At 41.8% G+C, this 12,415-nt stretch overlaps 1 protein-coding gene and 1 non-coding gene across 3 annotated transcripts in view; one reads left to right on the top strand and one right to left on the bottom strand.

Moving 5' to 3' along the window:
- The window catches only part of COL4A2 (collagen type IV alpha 2 chain), a 199,705-nt gene that overhangs the window by 54,161 nt on the left and 133,129 nt on the right, over positions 1–12,415 (top strand). The window lies entirely within an intron of this gene.
- TRNAG-ACC (transfer RNA glycine (anticodon ACC)) lies at positions 5,539–5,614 on the bottom strand. Its single transcript has one exon. It is a non-coding gene; the product is annotated as a tRNA-Gly (tRNA).

Below are 12,415 nucleotides of genomic sequence, written 5' to 3'. Positions count from 1 at the left end.
TGAGATCTGGCAATTGTCTGAGTAATCTGTTCAAGAGACCGTGCCAAATGACACCCCGTCTCGGGGCCTGCTCTGTAGGATCCACTGTCTGTAGTGTTCTGGTGACTTTGCTTTTCACAATGAGTAACGGTTCACCCTATCATTACTGCTGGACCTACACCCACTCGGCGGTTGGGCCATACAGATCCTAGTTGGGTTGTTTTAACAACCAGTACCCAAGGATGCCCAGTTGATTCAGGAGTGCCATTGAATATTAATCAATAAGAGGGTAGAAATGATTTCTGGTAAAAGGTAAGAAAAAAGCCTACTGAGACAGAAATGAAACCATTTATCATTTTCTATGGGTTAAGCCCAGTATATTACTGAAGATATTTATTGTCAGGACAATTGCATATACTTCATTAAATCATTTATTAAGATGTAGTGTCTATTTCAGTTCTACAAACCTGGCATATGTGTAGTGATTATGTGTTGAGTGACAAATTTACCTAAATGCATTCCTATAGAAAGCACGGCTATTTTTGTCCTACTTGTGGCTTAATAGTATTTTTTTAAAGTAATGTAATGCATAAAAATAGCAGTTGGACAGATTTTGCGGTCAGGGCGCTGTGTGCAGAGCTTGTTCTTTCCCACAGCTTCCCCTGGGGTCCTTGCTATATATTTTCCCCACGGCGCTACTGTAGCAGCGATGACAATGCCTCCACGCCCGAGCACTTGGCTAGCTCAGCCTTATATGGGAATGGGGTAGAGTTCATCTGTTCCTCGCCTTGGTGACAGCCAACGTCAGAAACTGTATATTACCGGGTAACTTTTGGACTCTAAGCAAAAATCACAAATGTACTGTGGATTCCAATTCCAAATGAATTCTCATGTTACTGAATGAATAAGCTCTGTGTAAAATGTATCGAGCCTGATTCTCCACCTCTGAGGAAGTGGGCGGTGGAGCGTCCCAGAGAGAATTGTTTCTCACAGGCAGAACCATACAGCCCCGTGGATAATTTCCAGTAAGCCGGTAGCTGGAGTGTGAAGAGGCGGGACCCACGGCCCAGCTGTCTGTGCACTCCTCACTCCCCGGCCAGAGCTGGATGGTCGAGCCCAGGTCGTCCAGTGCACACAGAGGATGAGAGGACACTGACCTGGGGGGTAAATGATCTGTTCCGATCGGGGTCCAGAAGAAAACTCAAGTTTTCAGACTTATTGATGAGTTCTTTTTCCAATACAGTAATCTTCTGTATCGGTAGTCCTTTTGCCAGATATTAACCTATAGGAAGGGGATTCTACAGCGTGGTGGGATGGGACACAGGTAGAGATGAAAAGAAGTTTATCTCTCTATACTCAAGAGTTATGCATCCCTCACCAATTCTCTAACCATCTCTTCAGTTGTTTAATGAATTAAAAAAAAAAAAAGACGCCTGACCAGACCATGGTGCAGTGGATAGAGCATCAGACTGAGACACAGAAGACGCGGGTTTGAAATCCTGAGGTCGCCAGCTTAAGCGTGGGCTCATCCCACTTGAGTGCAGGCTCACCAGCTTGAGCGCGGGGTTACTGGCTTGAGCATGGGATCATAGACGTGACCCCATGGTTGCTGGTTTGAGCCCAAAGATCGCTGTTTTGAAGCCCAAGGTCACTGGCTTGAGCCCAGGGTCGCTGGCTTGAGCAAGGGATCACTCACTCTGCTATAGCCCCCCAATTAAGTCACATGAGAAAGCAATCAATAAACGACTAAGGAGACTAAGGAGCTGCAACAAAAAATTGATGCTTCTCATCTCTCTTTCTTCCTGTCTATCTGTCCCTATCTGTCCCTCTCTCTGACTCTTTCTTTCTGGTCTCTGTCACAGAAAAATAAAAGTGATTTAAGACTATTATTGTTGGAGGGTTTGTATTACAGATAATCTCTATGAAGTATATTGGCATATTTAAAAATTGTAGATAGGGCCTGACCTGTGGTGGCGCAGTGGATAAAAGCATCGACCTGGAATGCTGAGGTCGCCGGTTCAAAACCTTGGGCTTGCCTGGTCAAGGCACATATGGGAGTTGATACTTCCTGCTCCTCCCTTCTCTCTCTCTCTCTCTCTCTCTCATTCTCTCTCTCTCTCTCTCTCTCTCTCCTGTCTAAAATGAATAAATAAAGTCTTTAAAAAAATTGTAGATAGGTCCTAATTTACTGCTAGTTAGTACACAGGGTAATATGCACAAAGCAAGTCAACAAACTGACTTCTCAGACTTTCTCCACCACTAAATGTCATGCAGTCATCAGTACCAGAGAAGCTATCTGGCCCTCTTATCTTTTGCCATTCTCTTTCTTCTTTCTCTCTTTATACACTGTGAAGATGGAAGCTGGTTAAATGGAAAGCATCAGATTGGATTTGTTATAGAATTTCTGTTGAAGCCACTAAATGATGTAAAGATTAATAGTTTGGAAAACAGAGCAGGCAAGGCATTGATTAGACAAAGTCTTTACCTTTACACATGAACACATGTAAAAGATTATGACAGTCTCAGATTTTTCCAACTGAGGTCAATTTTAATCCATTATTTCAATTACTTAGGCAGATTCCTGATCCCCCAACACTGTGGTTTTTTACCCTAAACTAAGATCAGATAGATAATTTCAACATTTAATGACATCAACCTTTACAAGACATCTGTTTTCCTAGGCAGTCAAATATTCCAAGAATTAGCCTGACCTGTGGTGGCACAGTGGATAAAGCGTCGACCTGGAAATACTGAGATCGCCGGTTCGAAACCCTGGGCTTGCCTGGTCAAGGCACATATGGGAGTTGATGCTTCCAGCTCCTCCCCCCTTCTCTCTCGCTCTGTCTCTCTCTCTCCTCTCTAAAAATGAATTTAAAAAATAAAATAAAAAAAGACTAAGCCTTTAAAAAAATATTCCAAGAATTGGTAAATACAAAGACAGATTGTTTAAATCCAAAATGTTGGAAACTATTGAGATGATTCAATGGCCATGTCAGCTACAGTGGGAAAAAGAGAAACCGCAACTTTGACTTCCAGAGCTCTATCCTTAGCCTTTGAATAAGTTAATTGGCATCTTCCCCATCCCTCAGCAGTCACCCAGTCCACGTTCACCTTCTGTGGGCTTGACAACACAAACCACAAAACTGGAGACTCAACTCCCAGAAGGTTGCAATTGATAAACTCACTCACTTAAGCAATGACTAAGTGCTTGAGACAAGTTATCGTTAGCTGTTGCGTGAGTTTCCCACAGACTGTGGATCCCTGGACTCTATACAAAGTGTGAATGAATAATTCTTAACTTCACAGGGTTTCCTAAATTTAACAATATAAATTAAAGTGAAAGAAACCAGAGAGAAACTGAGTGAAGGGGGAAGCAAAGGAAAGAGTAAGCAGAAAGCTCTTGGAGGTGGGTGGAGGCAGTTGAATGGAAACCAGAGAAAATTCAGCATCTTTGGCACTCCCTGTCAGCCTAGATGGGTAGCAATCAAGAGATGAAAGAAGCAGACCGCTAGCCACAGGGAAAGAACTAGAGGGGCCCAGATTGGCAAAGTCTTTTCTCTAAGGTGAGATAATATAGTCTTGCTAATAACAGTACCTTCTATTGTGCATTGCTAATCATACACCTTACCCGTAAATGTGTATAACCAAGATTTCAAAATAAGACTGAATTTCTTTTCTTTGATGGCTCCATACAAATCTGAAAAGTGGTAGACCATTGTGGTGCAATGGAGAGATATTCAGTCCAGAATGCACATACTGTATGTGGTCTGTAATTCCCACAGGTTTTCATAAGCAATGTGGCCATCTATCTCAGTCATTTGAAGATACTTGGAAGTGTTGGATAAAGACACTGGTGCTGCCTGACCCTCTAGTGGTGGTATAGTGGATAGAGCGTCAACCTGAGACACTGAGATCCCAGATTCAAAACCCCAAGGTTGCCAGCTTAAACATGGGCTCATCCAGCTTGAGTGTGGGGTTGCTGGCTTGGGCATGGATCATCGAAATGATTGCATGGTTGCTGGCTTGAGCCCAAGGTCACTGGCTTGAACAAGGGGTCACTGGCTCGGCTGGCACCTTCCAGTCAAGTTACATATGAGAAAGCAATCAATGAACAAGTAAAGTGCCACAACAAGTTGATGCTTCTCATCTCTCACCCTTTCTGTTTGTCTGTCTGTCTCTCTCTCTCTCTCTCTCTTGCTAAAAACAAACAAACAAAAACCCAACAGTGCTGCTATGGCAGACCTCTTTCAAGCCAGTTGCTTTTTTCCAGCCGGACACTCTTTAATGATAGGCTCAGCATATTTAACGGAAGTTATGTCCAATATTTTATGCACTATCACAGCCCAGAAGAGGCAAAGAATTATTCAGAAATAGCAGAAACACTGCCTGGCTTCCTGGCTTTTATAACCCTTGTCTACACATAGCTCTCAACCACTTTCAAAACCATGTGGTTATTTTTAGTGTGCCTTGGGAACAATGGTGTCTCTGGCTTATCCGATGCCGCAACTCAGTGACTTGGTTATTTTCTACAGAAGAAATGGTATTTCAGCAGATTTAGACATTGCCCACCTAACTTGTATATCACATGTAGTGATGCATTTTTGAAGTGATATTTTCTTTTATGTCTGCCATTGTAGGAAGATCCCAGCTTCCTTTTAGCAATGGAATTTCTCATTTCTTCAACACTCAGATATGTATTTTTTTTATCACCTATATGCAAGGCACTTGTCTAAGTGAACAGTGGGAAGGATGCCCTGAACAGCAAAGGCTCTGAGATAAGGGTGTGCCTGGTGTTCGGGACAGTGGGGAAGCCAGCGTGACTCTAGCAGAGCAAAGAAGGAAAATCTCAGAGAAGGTGAGGTTCAAGGGAGAGGGTCAGGACAGTGAGAATGTTGTGTAAGAGTCTTAGAGACCACCTGACTGAGTTGAAAACCCAGTCAGGAAACTTTTTTAGGAAAGTGATATGATTTCTAACTTACTCATGTCGCAGCTTTCTGTGGGGAAAGTGTGGGGTTCATATTTTGGAGACTCATTCATTTGGGGTCTAGTTCTAATCAAAGAAAATGCCATGAAACTTGGCCCCTAAAAAAAAACTAAGTAGTTTGCAACTAAAATTTAAAAACAAAGTTACTGATTCAACAGGTGTTGATTGCACACCTCTCATGAGGTAAGCCCATTAAGCACCAGAAATACAGAAGTAGGCGAAGCAGTCAATATCCTTGATCTTTTTTTTTTTTTTTTTTTTTTTTTTTTCATTTTTCTGAAGCTGGAAACAGGGAGAGACAGTCAGACAGACTCCCGCATGCGCCCGACCGGGATCCACCCGGCACGCCCACCAGGGGCGACGCTCTGCCCACCAGGGGGCGATGCTCTGCCCATCCTGGGCGTCGCCATATTGCGACCAGAGCCACTCTAGCGCCTGGGGCAGAGGCCAAGGAGCCATCCCCAGCGCCCGGGCCATCTTTGCTCCAATGGAGCCTTGGCTGCGGGAGGGGAAGAGAGAGACAGAGAAGAAAGCGCGGCGGAGGGGTGGAGAAGCAAATGGGTGCTTCTCCTGTGTGCCCTGGCCGGGAATCGAACCCGGGTCCTCCGCACGGTAGGCCGACGCTCTACCGCTGAGCCAACCGGCCAGGGCAATATCCTTGATCTTTTGCAGCTGCTGATATTCTAGTGCTGTGCTCTCCAACAGAATTTTTTACTAAAACAGGGATATCTTTTCTCTATACACTCTTCTCCGTGGCTATTTGAGAATTTGAAATGTGGCCAGTGAAATAGATAAACTGAATTTCGAATTGTATTTACTTTTACTTTATTCAAATTCAAATTAAATAGTCCCATGTGACCAGCGGCTACCATATTGATGATCGCAATTCTAGTGAATGTGGTGATAAAGAGTGGAAGAAAGAGACAAAAGCTTACAATGCATACATAAGAAAATTCTGGATATTACATCTGAGACAAAACTAAAACACAATAAAAAGTCAGGGTTTCGGCCTGACCTGTGGTGGCGCAGTGGATAAAGCGTCAACCTGGAAATGCTGAGGTTGCCGGTTCAAAACCCTGGGCTTGCCTGGTCAAGGCACATATGGGAGTTGATGCTTCCTGCTCCTCCCCCCTTCTCTCTCTCTCTCTCTTTCCCCCCTCTCTAAAATGAATAAATAAAATCTTAAAAAAAAAAAAAAAGTCAGGGTTTCATGAAAGCAAGACCAAGATTTGTAACCTGCTGGGCTTATATCTTTACAAAAAGGATGTTATCTCAAAAATATATAGACCCACAAATACAGCACATTGGAAATAGTGAATGCCAAGAATGTGCCAATCAGCCAGGCAGGAAAAAATTCTTAACTGATTCATCACCTCATCATCCACCTTGCTGCAGACCTCTTAGGAAAATTGTATTTTTTGCTTTTCTGACTTGAGCTTTGGTTAAGGTGCTTCCCTTCTGAAAACTCCTGGTCTGGTTCTTGCGTGCAGGAGACCTTTGGTAATCCGGTCCGTCACGTTGGCATGGAACGTCACTCTCGCTTGCTTGCCTTCCTGCAAAATTAAGTAAGCATTTTCTTAAAGGAGAATTTTTAATAAACTGTTGGAGAAATGAGTTAATTATGCAGCTGGGGAAGATAGAAGCAATTATAAATATTTAATTTCAAAAGGACCATTATAACATTGCCCAGATTTGATGGAAAACAGGCCAGTTTGGCACCCATACAAAAGAATGAAATTTTATTACTGCCTCCCTGAGTGAACTTAACATCATTAGAGACAAAATCAGTGATTAGGGGGGAAAAAAAAAACCTGCTTTCCATGATCATTGAAATCATCATTTCCTTTATCTGGAGCTTGACAGACTTTACCCCAGATTCTCTTGTTTCCTACCAGCAAAACACATTGTTCAATAACAGGAATCATGAAAGTCGTTGGTGAAAATCAATCACAGTGCCTGGGGCCTAGCATTTACCAACCGCAGCAGAAATTGCCCGTGACACGGCAGGGAAGCAGATATTTGAGAGATCAGGTAGTGCGCAGAGAACCCATTTACATGAGGTGCAGTTCAGTGATGGACAGTGAAGCATTGGCACGTTGATGTCTTAGTATCTGAGTGCAGAGGAAGAATTTCCATGTTTTTATATTTTATTTATTCATTTCTCCCTCTTCTGTTGTGTACCACACGCATGCACACTCACACACACCAAAAAATTGCTTGGCAGCCTATGCTGCGTTCCTTCACAATGAAAAAAATTATACTGCACCCTTGATTCCAGCAATTGCTGATGGGAGATAATTGTATCAGTGCCTCAAACACCACAGATCTGGAGTGAGAGATGCCGGGGGAAGCCCACTGTCTCTTTCCGGGAGTGCGATGCACCTGTACCCATACATTCCCTTCTGAATGGACACCCAAACCAGCCAAAGAGGAGACATTTTCAGAGCTCAGGCAAAAGACGGAACGAAGTTGAGAGAGAAAACTTAACACTTTTTTTTTAACCTGGGCAGGTCCCTGTTCCCCCAACCGTAAACTGTAATCAGATTTTTTTTTTTAAATCAGAGTGGAAAATAGGGATGTTTGTGGCAGAATGACTTTTTCAGGAACACAAAAAGGACCCTGGCAGGAAGGGCGGCTGGTTGGAACAGATAGAGAAGGAGGAGCACCCATGAGCTTCCCATAGATTTTGTGTGGCATCCTCAGCAATGAAAACTTCAGAGAGACAGGCTGTCCACATAGACCACTGTCACTAAGAATGGTGACAAAATTATTAACTGAGTTCTGGTTTAAAGTTGACAGTTCTGAAGGTAATGACTTTTCATGGCTTCAAGGATAACAACCAGGATAGTGATGATAATAACTTACCAGTGTCTTCATTGCAAACCTCACACAGACTTCAATATCTGTTGATAAACTCAGGTAAAAGAAATGAACATTTCTACTGTTCTTTTAAACCAAACTAAAGCACTGCTTTTAGAACTCCTTCATTTTCCCTACCTCTTGATAGAATGTTTTGACAAGTATAGCATTAAAGCATTTTCCCCCTTTCTGTTAGACAAGGAACACCAATCTTCAAAGACCTTTGTTTCGTTTCATTCACTTCCAATTCATTCTTAGTAAACAACTGCAGGATTTCTAAACAGACCAGAGCAAAATTCTTACCAAACATGTTATATTTCTAAAAGCCACTATGAAAATAGAATTTCTTATTCTGAATTTGTCTTCCCTCTCCCAGTAGGAAAAGAATGTCAGCCCTGGCTGGTTGGCTCAGTGATAGAGTGTCGGCCTAGCGTATGGATGTCCCGGGTTTGATTCTTGGTCAGGGCATACAGGAGAAGTGACCATCTGCTTCTCCACTCCTCTCCCTTCTTTCTCTTTCTCTCTCTCCCTTCCCCTTCCACAGCCATGGCTCAGTTGGAGCAAGTTGGCCCCGGTTGCTGAGGATGGCTCCATGGCCTCTCCTCAAACACTAAAATAGTTTGGTTGTCGAACAACAGAGCAATAACCCCAGATGGGTATAGCATCGCTCAGTAGCGTGCTTGCTGGGTGGATTCCAGTCAGGTCACATGCAGGAGCCTGTCTCTCTGCCTCCCACTTCTCACTAAAGAAAAATAATTAAATTTAAGAAAAAGAGAGTGTCTAAGATGGTTGAGTCTTTAAGATGGAAAAGTTTATGACCTTCCCTGCACAATTCATGTCTGCTATCTTTTTGAGTTGGACTATCTGTACAAGAGGCTATATGCTCTTTCATCTAAATACTCTTACATCAGATTGCTTCTATAATAAAGAGAAAACTAATAGATTGTTTTTGCAAAGTTTTTTAAAATTCTTTTATTGATTGATATTAGAGAGAGAAACTTTGATTTGTTTTTCCACTTATTTATGCATTTATTGTTTGATTCTTCTACATGCCCTGACCGAGGATTTTACCCACAACCTTGGTGTATCGGGACAACCTCTAATTAACTGATTTATGCAGCCAGGGCCAGCAAAACTTTGAAATTATTTTTTTTTGCTTTCTTCCAGAAATAGTAAAATAATAACCATAGAAAAAATGTCAGAAATGACCAAACCCAGTTACACACGCACATTTTCCTCGCCGAGGGGCCATTTGAATTTGCCACCTAAAGGCACACATACTGGGTAGAAGGAAGTCAGGTTCATCTCATTTCTGCCTTGTTTTCATTTCCTTTCATCAGAGAGAACCACCTGTGTCCTTAATAGGCAAAGGCAAAGATTCTACAAACATCTCTGGCAATAGAGTGAACATTAATTTCTTTTTAACTGCTTTAGGCATTTTAATATTTTATTAAGAAACCACACAACCCGAGACCCTGAACAGCCTGCAGTTCTGAGCCCGCTGGTATCCCACCCAAACTAGTCTATTGTGGTATAGACAACCAAATCACTCCAGTTGTCAGATGTCTGACTCCTATGGGAGGTACAGAGAGGCCTTCAAAAGGGCCTATGTCCCCACTGATTAGAAAGATCCAAATACCCCTGACCCTTTCCTCTCTGTGTGCAGCCCAGAAGTTTAAATTCTAGAAGAACTGAATCAGGAATAGACTCTAGTAACCCAATACAAGCCCTATAGTGATAGCCGTTTCCTTCTAAGCCAATATGAGGACATTAAAAATCTTGCCATAGAAGCAAAGGTGTTTGCATACAAAACACTTTTAGGGTAAATGATTTTTAAAGGTTTGGAACCAGAATTTTTTTAAAAAGACAAAACAAAATGAAACAGAAATAATTAATGCTGGATAAATAATACCTTTGGCCTAATAAGTTTTTGGCTGTATTGTCAGCATCAATGTTTTTTATTAAGTTGTTGTCTTTATAAGGCACTATAACTGTTCTTCAAGCTTAAAGTCTGTTTTAAATAAAGAAATAGTAGGGTGAATGAACTAAATCTCTCTGCAATAAAAATTAAAGGACTGGAATGTTTTAGCTCTACATGGTAGTGATTATTTTTAAGAAAATACACTAAATAGTGAGAATGGTGTTTTTAAAGCCTTGTGAAGATTGTAGATATATTTCAAAAGAATTCTAATGTCAAGATCAGTTTTATGCGTTGCACACATATTTAACATCTGTCTAAACTAGCCTTTCTTAGATTGTGTAAAAGACATGTTGCCACAGCCTTTAAGGATGAATGAATTTGCAAAGGTTTGAAACAAAATTAAAAGAATCCGGCAACTCTCTAGGAAGCAGTTCTCTTTTGTTTATGTTGCTTTTTAACATCCTACTCTTTTCAACTCAGCATGGAGAAGTGGCACATGTGATAAGCAAGCAAGCAGGCTACATTGTTGCACTGAGGGCAAAACTCACAAATCTTTAACAAGATGTGTCTGTATATGCCCACAGCCCCAACCAACACCATCACAACCTAAAAGGGCATTGAATTAGGAACCCAGATCATTTAAGCACAACTCTGAGACAGGAAGACAGGCTTCCTCATGTGAAGGCCTTGGGGTGACTTTATTTAACACCTGATATTTTACAAATATTTGCATTCCTCTTCATAGGATGGTAGAATTATTCATCTAGTACATTGGCAAATTTTCTCCCCAACATTATACCCAGGAAGAATGGAAGAATACATCTGAGGACTCTAGGGAAGGAAGTTAGACAGACTCCCGGTAATTTAATGGGGGGGGGGGAGTGTCAGCATAGATTTAAATATGTCTAGAATAAAGTTTATTTTTTAAAAACTTCAATTAATGTAAATCACAGTGTATTGTTGCAAAAGAAAATAATCTAACTCCTACAAGTTGAACTGAAAATGTTCAACTCTTCTTCAAAAACAGAATTTCTCTGAAGTTTTCATATAACGTTGACTCCTACTTAAAATTTCAAGATAATAAGATTCACTGCACCCCTTTACTTAGAAGAGTGATAAACATGCCATTGACAAGAAATGGAAGTAAGCATATTTGAGCCCCTAGAACAGGGGTCCCCAAACTACAGCCCATGGGCCGCATGTGGCCCTCTGATGCCATTTATCCGGCCCCCACCGCACTTCCGGAAAGGGCACCTCTTTCATTGGTGGTCAGTGAGAGGAGCACAGCTTGCCTAATTTGTATGCATCTCTTCCCTCTGAGACATATCCTAATCTCAGAAACCAAGCACTCAAAATGGCAACCATCTTTGGCAGCACTTATGTCTGTGAACAGACTTTTTCCAGAATGAAACATCTGAAATCTTCAACTAGATCTAGACTAACTGATGCACACTTGCATCACTTGTTACGGCTAGCAGTGACAAATATGGAACCGGACATTGACCATCTCATTAGCCAAAAGCAGGCCCATAGTTCCCATTGAAATACTGGTCAGTTTGTTGATTTAAATTTACTTGTTCTTTATTTTAAATATTGTATTTGTTCCCGTTTTGTTTTTTTACTTTAAAATAAGATATGTACAGTGTGCATAGGGATTTCTTCATAGTTTTTTTTATAGTCCGGCCCTCCAACGGTCTGAGGGACAGTAAACTGGCCCCCTGTGTAAAAAGTTTGGGGACCCCTGCCCTAGAGTATTTCTTTCTGTTTCTTATCGGCTTTATATCTTTCTTAGAAGTGATTTCCCCTTTACCTGGTGTTTTTTATGGGCCTATTTTTACTTGAAAGGGTATATTTTTAAAAGCAAGAGATAACCTGGGGAATGATATTAGCCTGCTTCTTCTCAAGTGTTGTGTAGGAGATGAACTGAAGAGCACCCTGAAAACAGAATTAACCTCCCCAAGTTCCAGAATAAAGTTATATGAATGCCATAATTGCATTAGACTTAGTTTTAAAAGCCTCAGCCAACTAGAGGCAAGGAAAAGGAAGTTGAACTAAATGATTGCATTAGGATGTCCAATTTGAAAACCAAGAAGGCTAAAAAAAAATGCATTTAGTGACTATCTGACTGTATGAATACCTTTAGATGGCACTACTGACAAATGTTTTGTCGGACCAGAATGCCTATTGGAGCATACAGAAGGGGCACCCCACCAGGGCACGTCCTATGGCTACTCTCACTAAAGCTCTTGAGAAAGTTGCAGCATAGGACTAGTTTAGCTTTGACACACTGAACCTGCTTCCTTGTCGGGAATCCCACCCTCCCAACAGCAACCCTCAAGCACCCAGACGTAGACTACTAGCCTCCAGCATTTCACTCCAACCACAAAGCTCCTCCTTTCTTTCCATTACTTTACCAGCCCCCAGTCAAAACCTCATTCCCTCTAAATGTACCGACTTCAGCAGAACTTAGGAAAGAACGGGATCTCCTAAACTTTTCTATTCAAGAGTAGATTGTTGCTTTCCCTGCACCCCTGACTCCCTGGCCAAATGCTCCTATGGAAACGGTTGCCTCCTTCTTTCTGATCATCTTTCTCTGAGTTTCTCACTTCCCTTCTCTGGTCTGGCTGTCAGGTTTGAACTCTGCTTTTTAGCAGCTGCCTGACCAGTGAGGA

Source organism: Saccopteryx bilineata, chromosome 6, assembly GCF_036850765.1.
Source record: "Saccopteryx bilineata isolate mSacBil1 chromosome 6, mSacBil1_pri_phased_curated, whole genome shotgun sequence".
Taxonomy (NCBI): domain Eukaryota; kingdom Metazoa; phylum Chordata; class Mammalia; order Chiroptera; family Emballonuridae; genus Saccopteryx; species Saccopteryx bilineata.
Note: the sequence above shows the minus strand (reverse complement) of the source record. Positions and strands in the feature narration are given on the sequence as shown.